At 37.7% G+C, this 12,500-nt stretch overlaps 1 protein-coding gene across 1 annotated transcript in view; it reads right to left on the reverse strand.

Annotated features, from left to right (window-relative positions):
- Nucleotides 1–12,500, reverse strand: part of znf407 (zinc finger protein 407) — a gene marked incomplete at its 5' end in the record, with an annotated part of 348,519 nt that overhangs the window by 77,369 nt on the left and 258,650 nt on the right. The window lies entirely within an intron of this gene.

Genomic DNA, 12,500 nt, shown 5'->3' on the forward strand with positions numbered 1-12,500 from the left:
GTGTCATGGTGCAATAGCTATATTTGTGTTTTTGTGAGTGTGTAAATGTGGATGTGTGTGTCATGGTGCATAGCTATATTTGTGTTTTTGTGAGTGTGTAAATGTGGATGTGTGTGTCATGGTGCATAGCTATATTTGTGTTTTTGTGAGTGTGTAAGATGTGGATGTGTGTGTCATGGTGCATAGCTATATTTGTGTTTTTGTGAGTGTGTAGATGTGGATGTGTGTGTCATGGTGCATAGCTATATTTGTGTTTTTGTGAGTGTGTAGATGTGGATGTGTGTGTCATGGTGCATAGCTATATTTGTGTTTTTGTGAGTGTGTAGATGTGGATGTGTGTGTCATGGTGCATAGCTATATTTGTGTTTTTGTGAGTGTGTAGATGTGGATGTGTGTGTCATGGTGCATAGCTATATTTGTGTTTTTGTGAGTGTGTAGATGTGGATGTGTGTGTCATGGTGCATAGCTATATTTGTGTTTTTGTGAGTGTGTAGATGTGGATGTGTGTGTCATGGTGCATAGCTATATTTGTGTTTTTGTGAGTGTGTAGAATGTGGATGTGTGTGTCATGGTGCATAGCTATATTTGTGTTTTTGTGAGTGTGTAGATGTGGATGTGTGTGTCATGGTGCATAGCTATATTTGTGTTTTTGTGAGTGTGTAGATGTGGATGTGTGTGTCATGGTGCATAGCTATATTTGTGTTTTTGTGAGTGTGTAGATGTGGATGTGTGTGTCATGGTGCATAGCTATATTTGTGTTTTTGTGAGTGTGTAAATGTGGATGTGTGTGTCATGGTGCATAGCTATATTTGTGTTTTTGTGAGTGTGTAGATGTGGATGTGTGTGTCATGGTGCATAGCTATATTTGTGTTTTTGTGAGTGTGTAAATGTGGATGTGTGTGTCATGGTGCATAGCTATATTTGTGTTTTTGTGAGTGTGTAGATGTGGATGTGTGTGTCATGGTGCATAGCTATATTTGTGTTTTTGTGAGTGTGTAGATGTGGATGTGTGTGTCATGGTGCATAGCTATATTTGTGTTTTTGTGAGTGTGTAAATGTGGATGTGTGTGTCATGGTGCATAGCTATATTTGTGTTTTTGTGAGTGTGTAGATGTGGATGTGTGTGTCATGGTGCATAGCTATATTTGTGTTTTTGTGAGTGTGTAAATGTGGATGTGTGTGTCATGGTGCATAGCTATATTTGTGTTTTTGTGAGTGTGTAGATGTGGATGTGTGTGTCATGGTGCATAGCTATATTTGTGTTTTTGTGAGTGTGTAGATGTGGATGTGTGTGTCATGGTGCATAGCTATATTTGTGTTTTTGTGAGTGTGTAGATGTGGATGTGTGTGTCATGGTGCATAGCTATATTTGTGTTTTTGTGAGTGTGTAGATGTGGATGTGTGTGTCATGGTGCATAGCTATATTTGTGTTTTTGTGAGTGTGTAGATGTGGATGTGTGTGTCATGGTGCATAGCTATATTTGTGTTTTTGTGAGTGTGTAGATGTGGATGTGTGTGTCATGGTGCATAGCTATATTTGTGTTTTTGTGAGTGTGTAGATGTGGATGTGTGTGTCATGGTGCATAGCTATATTTGTGTTTTTGTGAGTGTGTAGATGTGGATGTGTGTGTCATGGTGCATAGCTATATTTGTGTTTTTGTGAGTGTGTAGATGTGGATGTGTGTGTCATGGTGCATAGCTATATTTGTGTTTTTGTGAGTGTGTAGATGTGGATGTGTGTGTCATGGTGCATAGCTATATTTGTGTTTTTGTGAGTGTGTAGATGTGGATGTGTGTGTCATGGTGCATAGCTATATTTGTGTTTTTGTGAGTGTGTAGATGTGGATGTGTGTGTCATGGTGCATAGCTATATTTGTGTTTTTGTGAGTGTGTAGATGTGGATGTGTGTGTCATGGTGCATAGCTATATTTGTGTTTTTGTGAGTGTGTAGATGTGGATGTGTGTGTCATGGTGCATAGCTATATTTGTGTTTTTGTGAGTGTGTAGATGTGGATGTGTGTGTCATGGTGCATAGCTATATTTGTGTTTTTGTGAGTGTGTAGATGTGGATGTGTGTGTCATGGTGCATAGCTATATTTGTGTTTTTGTGAGTGTGTAGATGTGGATGTGTGTGTCATGGTGCATAGCTATATTTGTGTTTTTGTGAGTGTGTAGATGTGGATGTGTGTGTCATGGTGCATAGCTATATTTGTGTTTTTGTGAGTGTGTAGATGTGGATGTGTGTGTCATGGTGCATAGCTATATTTGTGTTTTTGTGAGTGTGTAGATGTGGATGTGTGTGTCATGGTGCATAGCTATATTTGTGTTTTTGTGAGTGTGTAGATGTGGATGTGTGTGTCATGGTGCATAGCTATATTTGTGTTTTTGTGAGTGTGTAGATGTGGATGTGTGTGTCATGGTGCATAGCTATATTTGTGTTTTTGTGAGTGTGTAGATGTGGATGTGTGTGTCATGGTGCATAGCTATATTTGTGTTTTTGTGAGTGTGTGTAGATGTGGATGTGTGTGTCATGGTGCATAGCTATATTTGTGTTTTTGTTAGTGTGTAGATGTGGATGTGTGTGTCATGGTGCATAGCTATATTTGTGTTTTTGTTAGTGTGTAGATGTGGATGTGTGTGTCATGGTGCATAGCTATATTTGTGTTTTTGTGAGTGTGTAGATGTGGATGTGTGTGTCATGGTGCATAGCTATATTTGTGTTTTTGTGAGTGTAGATGTGGATGTGTGTGTCATGGTGCATAGCTATATTTGTGTTTTTGTGAGTGTGTAGATGTGGATGTGTGTGTCATGGTGCATAGCTATATTTGTGTTTTTGTGAGTGTGTAGATGTGGATGTGTGTGTCATGGTGCATAGCTATATTTGTGTTTTTGTGAGTGTGTAGATGTGGATGTGTGTGTCATGGTGCATAGCTATATTTGTGTTTTTGTTAGTGTGTAGATGTGGATGTGTGTGTCATGGTGCATAGCTATATTTGTGTTTTTGTGAGTGTGTAGATGTGGATGTGTGTGTCATGGTGCATAGCTATATTTGTGTTTTTGTGAGTGTGTAGATGTGGATGTGTGTGTCATGGTGCATAGCTATATTTGTGTTTTTGTTAGTGTGTAGGTGTGGATGTGTGTGTCATGGTGCATAGCTATATTTGTGTTTTTGTGAGTGTGTAAATGTGGATGTGTGTGTCATGGTGCATAGCTATATTTGTGTTTTTGTGAGTGTGTAGATGTGGATGTGTGCGTCATGGTGCATAGCTATATTTGTGTTTTTGTGAGTGTGTAGATGTGGATGTGTGTGTCATGGTGCATAGCTATATTTGTGTTTTTGTGAGTGTGTAGATGTGGATGTGTGTGTCATGGTGCATAGCTATATTTGTGTTTTTGTGAGTGTGTAGATGTGGATGTGTGTTGGTGCATAGCTATATTTGTGTTTTTGTGAGTGTGTAAATGTGGATGTGTGTGGTGCATAGCTATATTTGTGTTTTTGTTAGTGTGTAGATGTGGATGTGTGCGTCATGGTGCATAGCTATATTTGTGTTTTTGTGAGTGTGTAGATGTGGATGTGTGTGTCATGGTGCATAGCTATATTTGTGTTTTTGTGAGTGTGTAGATGTGGATGTGTGTGGTGCATAGCTATATTTGTGTTTTTGTTAGTGTGTAGATGTGGATGTGTGTGGTGCATAGCTATATTTGTGTTTTTGTTAGTGTGTAGATGTGGATGTGTGCGTCATGGTGCATAGCTATATTTGTGTTTTTGTGAGTGTGTAGATGTGGATGTGTGTGTCATGGTGCATAGCTATATTTGTGTTTTTGTGAGTGTGTAGATGTGGATGTGTGTGGTGCATAGCTATATTTGTGTTTTTGTTAGTGTGTAGATGTGGATGTGTGCGTCATGGTGCATAGCTATATTTGTGTTTTTGTTAGTGTGTAGATGTGGATGTGTGTGTCATGGTGCATAGCTATATTTGTGTTTTTGTTAGTGTGTAGATGTGGATGTGTGTGTCATGGTGCATAGCTATATTTGTGTTTTTGTGAGTGTGTAGATGTGGATGTGTGTGTCATGGTGCATAGCTATATTTGTGTTTTTGTTAGTGTGTAGATGTGGATGTGTGTGTCATGGTGCATAGCTATATTTGTGTTTTTGTTAGTGTGTAAATGTGGATGTGTGTGTCATGGTGCATAGCTATATTTGTGTTTTTGTGAGTGTGTAGATGTGGATGTGTGTGTCATGGTGCATAGCTATATTTGTGTTTTTGTGAGTGTGTAAATGTGGATGTGTGTGTCATGGTGCATAGCTATATTTGTGTTTTTGTGAGTGTGTAGATGTGGATGTGTGTGTCATGGTGCATAGCTATATTTGTGTTTTTGTGAGTGTGTAAATGTGGATGTGTGTGTCATGGTGCATAGCTATATTTGTGTTTTTGTGAGTGTGTAGATGTGGATGTGTGTGTCATGGTGCATAGCTATATTTGTGTTTTTGTGAGTGTGTAGATGTGGATGTGTGTGTCATGGTGCATAGCTATATTTGTGTTTTTGTGAGTGTGTAGATGTGGATGTGTGTGTCATGGTGCATAGCTATATTTGTGTTTTTGTGAGTGTGTAGATGTGGATGTGTGTGTCATGGTGCATAGCTATATTTGTGTTTTTGTTAGTGTGTAGATGTGGATGTGTGTGTCATGGTGCATAGCTATATTTGTGTTTTTGTGAGTGTGTAGATGTGGATGTGTGTGTCATGGTGCATAGCTATATTTGTGTTTTTGTGAGTGTGTAGATGTGGATGTGTGTGTCATGGTGCATAGCTATATTTGTGTTTTTGTGAGTGTGTAAATGTGGATGTGTGTGTCATGGTGCATAGCTATATTTGTGTTTTTGTGAGTGTGTAGATGTGGATGTGTGTGTCATGGTGCATAGCTATATTTGTGTTTTTGTGAGTGTGTAAATGTGGATGTGTGTGTCATGGTGCATAGCTATATTTGTGTTTTTGTGAGTGTGTAGATGTGGATGTGTGTGTCATGGTGCATAGCTATATTTGTGTTTTTGTGAGTGTGTAGATGTGGATGTGTGTGTCATGGTGCATAGCTATATTTGTGTTTTTGTGAGTGTGTAGATGTGGATGTGTGCGTCATGGTGCATAGCTATATTTGTGTTTTTGTGAGTGTGTAGATGTGGATGTGTGTGTCATGGTGCATAGCTATATTTGTGTTTTTGTGAGTGTGTAAATGTGGATGTGTGTGTCATGGTGCATAGCTATATTTGTGTTTTTGTGAGTGTGTAGATGTGGATGTGTGTGTCATGGTGCATAGCTATATTTGTGTTTTTGTGAGTGTGTAGATGTGGATGTGTGCGTCATGGTGCATAGCTATATTTGTGTTTTTGTGAGTGTGTAGATGTGGATGTGTGTGTCATGGTGCATAGCTATATTTGTGTTTTTGTGAGTGTGTAGATGTGGATGTGTGTGTCATGGTGCATAGCTATATTTGTGTTTTTGTGAGTGTGTAGATGTGGATGTGTGTGTCATGGTGCATAGCTATATTTGTGTTTTTGTGAGTGTGTAGATGTGGATGTGTGTGTCATGGTGCATAGCTATATTTGTGTTTTTGTGAGTGTGTAGATGTGGATGTGTGTGTCATGGTGCATAGCTATATTTGTGTTTTTGTGAGTGTGTAGATGTGGATGTGTGTGGTGCATAGCTATATTTGTGTTTTGGTGAGTGTGTGTGTGTGAAAATGTATTAGTTTGGAAACAACGAGGTGGGCAAACCATGACCTCCAGCTGGTGATCATTCCAAGGTATCACAACCACCAATATAACAACAATTCAATTCTATTTTCAGAAAACTATTAAATTGTGCTTTTCTTCCCCGCCGAAACACCCCATCTTTGCATAACTTGAATCAGTTTGATACTACTAACTAAGCTGTATAATATGCATTTTCTTTATAGAGATGTATGGCAGTGTACAGACGGCAAATACACTATTCCTGCCAATTAAAAGGGGGGTGAAGTGGGATTAGGGACTCCACTACATCCCTGTATATTACACAATAGTCTGGCAATGTTCTTATGCTCTATATTACTGTATATTACACAATAGTCTGGCAATGTTCTTATGCTCTATATTACTGTATATTACACAATAGTCTGCCAATGTTTGTGTCCTGTATATTACACAATAGTCTGGCAATGTTCTTATGCTCTATATTACTGTATATTACACAATAGTCTGCCAATGTTTGTGTCCTGTATATTACACAATAGTCTGCCAATGTTTGTGTGCTGTATATTACACAATAGTCTGGCAATGTTCTTATGCTCTATATTACTGTATATTACACAATAGTCTGGCAATGTTCTTATGCTCTATATTACTGTATATTACACAATAGTCTGCCAATGTTTGTGTGCTGTATATTACTGTATATTACACAATAGTCTGGCAATGTTCTTATGCTCTATATTACTGTATATTACACAATAGTCTGGCAATGTTCTTATGCTCTATATTACTGTATATTACACAATAGTCTGGCAATGTTCTTATGCTCTATATTACTGTATATTACACAATAGTCTGGCAATGTTCTTATGCTCTATATTACTGTATATTACACAATAGTCTGGCAATGTTCTTATGCTCTATATTACTGTATATTACACAAAAGTCTGGCAATGTTCTTATGCTCTATATTACTGTATATTACACAATAGTCTGGCAATGTTCTTATGCTGTATATTACACAATAGTCTGGCAATGTTCTTATGCTCTATATTACTGTATATTACACAATAGTCTGGCAATGTTCTTATGCTCTATATTACTGTATATTACACAATAGTCCGCCAATGTTCTTATGCTCTATATTATTACACAATAGCATGCCAATGTTTGTGTGCTGTATATTACTGTATATTACACAATAGTCTGCCAATGTTTGTGTGCTGTATATTACTGTATATTACACAATAGTCTGCCAATGTTTGTATGCTGTATATTACTGTATATTACACAATAGTCTGCCAATGTTTGTGTGCTGTATATTACTGTATATTACACAATAGTCTGCCAATGTTTGTGTGCTGTATATTACTGTATATTACACAATAGTCTGCCAATGTTTGTGTGCTGTATATTATACAATAGTCTGCCAATGTTTGTGTCCTGTATATTACTGTATATTACACAATAGTCTGCCAATGTTTGTGTGCTGTATATTACTGTATATTACACAATAGTCCACCAATGTTTGTGTGCTGTATATTACTGTATATTACACAATAGTCTGCCAATGTTTGTGTGCTGTATATTACTGTATATTACACAATAGTCTGCCAATGTTTGTGTGCTGTATATTACTGTATATTACACAATAGTCCACCAATGTTTGTGTGCTGTATATTACTGTATATTACACAATAGTCTGCCAATGTTTGTGTGCTGTATATTACTGTATATTACACAATAGTCTGCCAATGTTTGTGTGCTGTATATTACTGTATATTACACAATAGTCTGCCAATGTTTGTGTGCTGTATATTACTGTATATTACACAATAGTCTGCCAATGTTTGTGTCCTGTATATTACTGTATATTACACAATAGTCTGCCAATGTTTGTGTGCTGTATATTACTGTATATTACACAATAGTCTGCCAATGTTTGTGTCCTGTATATTACTGTATATTACACAATAGTCTGCCAATGTTTGTGTGCTGTATATTACTGTATATTACGTAATAGTCCACCAATGTTTGTGTGCTGTATATTACTGTATATTACACAATAGTCTGCCAATGTTTGTGTGCTGTATATTACACAATAGTCTGCCAATGTTTGTGTGCTGTATATTACTGTATATTACACAATAGTCTGCCAATGTTTGTGTCCTGTATATTACTGTATATTACACAATAGTCTGCCAATGTTTGTGTGCTGTAGATTACTGTATATTACGTAATAGTCCACCAATGTTTGTGTGCTGTATATTACTGTATATTACACAATAGTCTGCCAATGTTTGTGTGCTGTATATTACTGTATATTACACAATAGTCTGGCAATGTTTGTATGCTGTATATTACTGTATATTACACAATAGTCTGCCAATGTGTGTGTGCTGTATATTACACAATAGTCTGCCAATGTTTGTGTGCTGTATATTACTGTATATTACACAATAGTCTGCCAATGTTTGTATGCTGTATATTACCATATATTACACAATAGTCCACCAATGTTTGTGTGCTGTATATTACACAATTGTCTGCCAATGTTTGTATGCTGTATATTACTGTATATTACACAATAGTCTTCCAATGTTTGTATGATGTATATTACCGTATATTACACAATAGTCTGCCAATGTTTGTGTGCTGTATATTACTGTATATTACACAATAGTCTGCCAATGTTTGTATGCTGTATATTACCATATATTACACAATAGTCCACCAATGTTTGTGTGCTGTATATTACACAATAGTCTGCCAATGTTTGTATGCTGTATATTACTGTATATTACACAATAGTCTGCCAATGTTTGTATGCTGTATATTACCGTATATTACACAATAGTCTGCCAATGTTTGTGTGCTGTATATTACTGTATATTACACAATAGTCTGCCAATGTTTGTGTGCTGTATATTACTGTATATTACACAATAGTCTGCCAATGTTTTTGTGCTGTATATTACTGTATATTACACAATAGTCTGCCAATGTTTGTGTGCTGTATATTACTGTATATTACACAATAGTCTGCCAATGTTTGTGTGCTGTATATTACTGTATATTACACAATAGTCTGGCAATGTTCTTATGCTCTATATTACTGTATATTACACAATAGTCCACCAATGTTTGTATGCTGTATATTACCATATATTACACAATAGTCCACCAATGTTTGTGTGCTGTATATTACACAATAGTCTGCCAATGTTTGTATGCTGTATATTACTGTATATTACACAATAGTCTGCCAATGTTTGTATGCTGTATATTACCGTATATTACACAATAGTCTGCCAATGTTTGTGTGCTGTATATTACTGTATATTACACAATAGTCTGCCAATGTTTGTGTGCTGTATATTATACAATAGTCTGCCAATGTTTGTGTCCTGTATATTACTGTATATTACACAATAGTCTGCCAATGTTTGTGTGCTGTATATTACTGTATATTACACAATAGTCTGCCAATGTTTGTATGCTGTATATTACTGTATATTACACAATAGTCTGCCAATGTTTGTGTGCTGTATATTACTGTATATTACACAATAGTCTGCCAATGTTTGTGTGCTGTATATTACTATATATTACACAATAGTCTGCCAATGTTTGTATGCTGTATATTACTGTATATTACACAATAGTCTGCCAATGTTTGTGTGCTGTATATTATACAATAGTCTGCCAATGTTTGTGTGCTGTATATTACTGTATATTACACAATAGTCTGCCAATGTTTGTGTGCTGTATATTATACAATAGTCTGCCAATGTTTGCGTGCTGTATATTACTGTATATTACACAATAGTCTGCCAATGTTTGTGTGCTGTATATTACTGTATATTACACAATAGTCTGCCAATGTTTGTGTGCTGTATATTACTGTATATTACACAATAGTCTGCCAATGTTTGTGTGCTGTATATTACTGTATATTACACAATAGTCTGCCAATGTGTGTGTGCTGTATATTACTGTATATTACACAATAGTCTGCCAATGTTCTTGTGCTGTATATTACTGTATATTACACAATAGTCTGCCAATGTGTGTGTGCTGTATATTACTGTATATTACACAATAGTCTGCCAATGTTTGTGTGCTGTATATTACTGTATATTACACAATAGTCTGCCAATGTTTGTGTGCTGTATATTACTGTATATTACACAATAGTCTGCCAATGTTTGTGTGCTGTATATTACTGTATATTACACAATAGTCTGCCAATGTGTGTGTGCTGTATATTACTGTATATTACACAATAGTCTGCCAATGTTCTTGTGCTGTATATTACTGTATATTACACAATAGTCTGCCAATGTGTGTGTGCTCTATATTACTGTATATTACACAATAGTCTGCCAATGTTTGTGTGCTGTATATTACCGTATATTACACAATAGTCTGCCAATGTTTGTGTGCTGTATATTACTGTATATTACACAATAGTCTGCCAATGTTTGTGTGCTGTATATTACTGTATATTACACAATAGTCTGCCAATGTGTGTGTGTGCTCTATATTACTGTATATTACACAATAGTCTGCCAATGTGTGTGTGCTGTATATTACTGTATATTACACAATAGTCCGCCAATGTTCTTGTGCTGAATATTACTGATGCAGTGTGTGTGTCGTTATATGTGTCTGTAATGACTGGTGTGTGCTTTTTTATTCCTGTGTTGAGGCTCTGCAGTATATAGGGAGAGAGAGAGAGAGAGAGAGGGGAGAGTGAGAACCCCTTTATTGCTCAATGCTAAATTAATTGCACCAATTATTCACGGAGAGAGTTGTCTAGTGGCGGCCTTCGGGGGGCGAGGCCCTGACCGCTCTCCCTCATTTTTAATTGGCTGTCCTGTTGAATAATTGATTGGAGCAAATGTGAAATGGATGGGAAGGTCCAAGTGTCTTTCATCACAACGGGCCGGCCTCTCTGACAGCCGGCCACAAACAAACTCTGCTGCTGTACGCAATAAACAAACCACACGCAGCTGAATCCAGCCCGACCACTGCAGCACGTTAGAATAGTAGATATGACTCCTGTACAGGACAGCGCCCGCTAAAGCCCCAACATAAGACAAGACAGAGGCGGGGGAGGGGTGGTGGTGGCAGCATAAGAGCTATTTGTATGGTAAAGCGTGCCAATGTTAAGCTAAGCTATGTGCTAAGCTAAGCTACGCGCGCTCGATCCCTAGGCTCACCCGTTATGTGGGCGAGGCAGCGAGCCCGCCCTGCAGTTGGCCCACTGCGCATCGCTTACGCAGCGCGGCCGCTAAGTGGCCTCGCCTGCTCTATGACATCATCATGGATGACATCACTGATGACATTATCATTAGGTAATTAGGGCAATCACCTAATTAAAAAATCCGGCTCCGTCAGGTCACTTGCACGGGTGATCTTCATAACCCCTGAAAGTTGCAGCCCGATCGCACGTAAAACGGCATAGCCGTGGGCGACCGAGATTCTGCTCACTCACTCACATGCACACACACGGACACTTCTCATTCTGATTATAGGATTGAGATAATAGTATAATTGCCATAAATAAACAAGACCATCATTGAAAGCCTCTACTGCATTTTAAATTGTGTGTCACTGGGTAAGATTTGGTGGGATGGCAGAAGTTGGAAGAAGTGAAAGAAATTACTTCACTAATTCAGAAATTCTCTTCCATAAAGTCAAATGTGGTTTTAATTTTGAGAAACACTAGCAGTAACAATACCACTGGTCACTAGCACTAACAATACCACTGGTCACTAGCACTAACAATACCACTGGTCACTAGCACTATCAATACCACTGGTCACTAGCACTAACAATACCACTGGTCACTAGCACTAACAATACCACTGGTCACTAGCAGTAACAATACCACTGGTCACTAACACTAACAATACCACTGGTCACTAGCACTAACAATACCACTGGTCACTAGCACTAACAATACCACTGGTTACTAGCACTAACAATACCACTGGTCACTAGCACTAACAATACCACTGGTCACTAGCAGTAACAATACCACTGGTCACTAGCACTAACAATACCACTGGTCACTAGCAGTAACAATACCACTGGTCACTAGCACTAACAATACCACTGGTCACTAACACTAACAATACCACTGGTTACTAGCAGTAACAATACCACTGGTCACTAGCAGTAACAATACCACTGGTTACTAGCACTAACAATACCACTAGTGTGAAATAGAGGCTGCCAATCATCTTCACCATGGTCTCATTCGTTTACAGTAATTATATCAAGGTATCACATTTAATAAGTCTAACCGTTGTTTAACACAAAATTTAAGATTATAATTTAAGAATTGTGCCTATCAATTAAAATATGATTAGGATATATTTATGATTTGACAAAATCAAAAAAAGGTAACGAAACTATTATCTAAATATTTTTTTTAAGTGATTCTAGTACTATGAGTAAAATACAGCATACCACCCACCCCATTCTCCCTTACAAACAACACATTCACCCACACACTACCCTCCTTCCCCCACCACCAGTACTTACACACTTGCACGCACGCACGCACGCACGCACGCACGCACACACACACACACACACACACACACACACACACACACACACACACACACACACACACACACACACACACACACACACACACACACACACACACACACACACACACACACACACACACACACACACACACACACACACACACACACACACACACACCCCTCGGTAATCAAAGGCTATTAACT

This window comes from Poromitra crassiceps, assembly GCF_964638095.1.
Source record: "Poromitra crassiceps genome assembly, chromosome: 1".
Classification (NCBI taxonomy): domain Eukaryota; kingdom Metazoa; phylum Chordata; class Actinopteri; order Beryciformes; family Melamphaidae; genus Poromitra; species Poromitra crassiceps.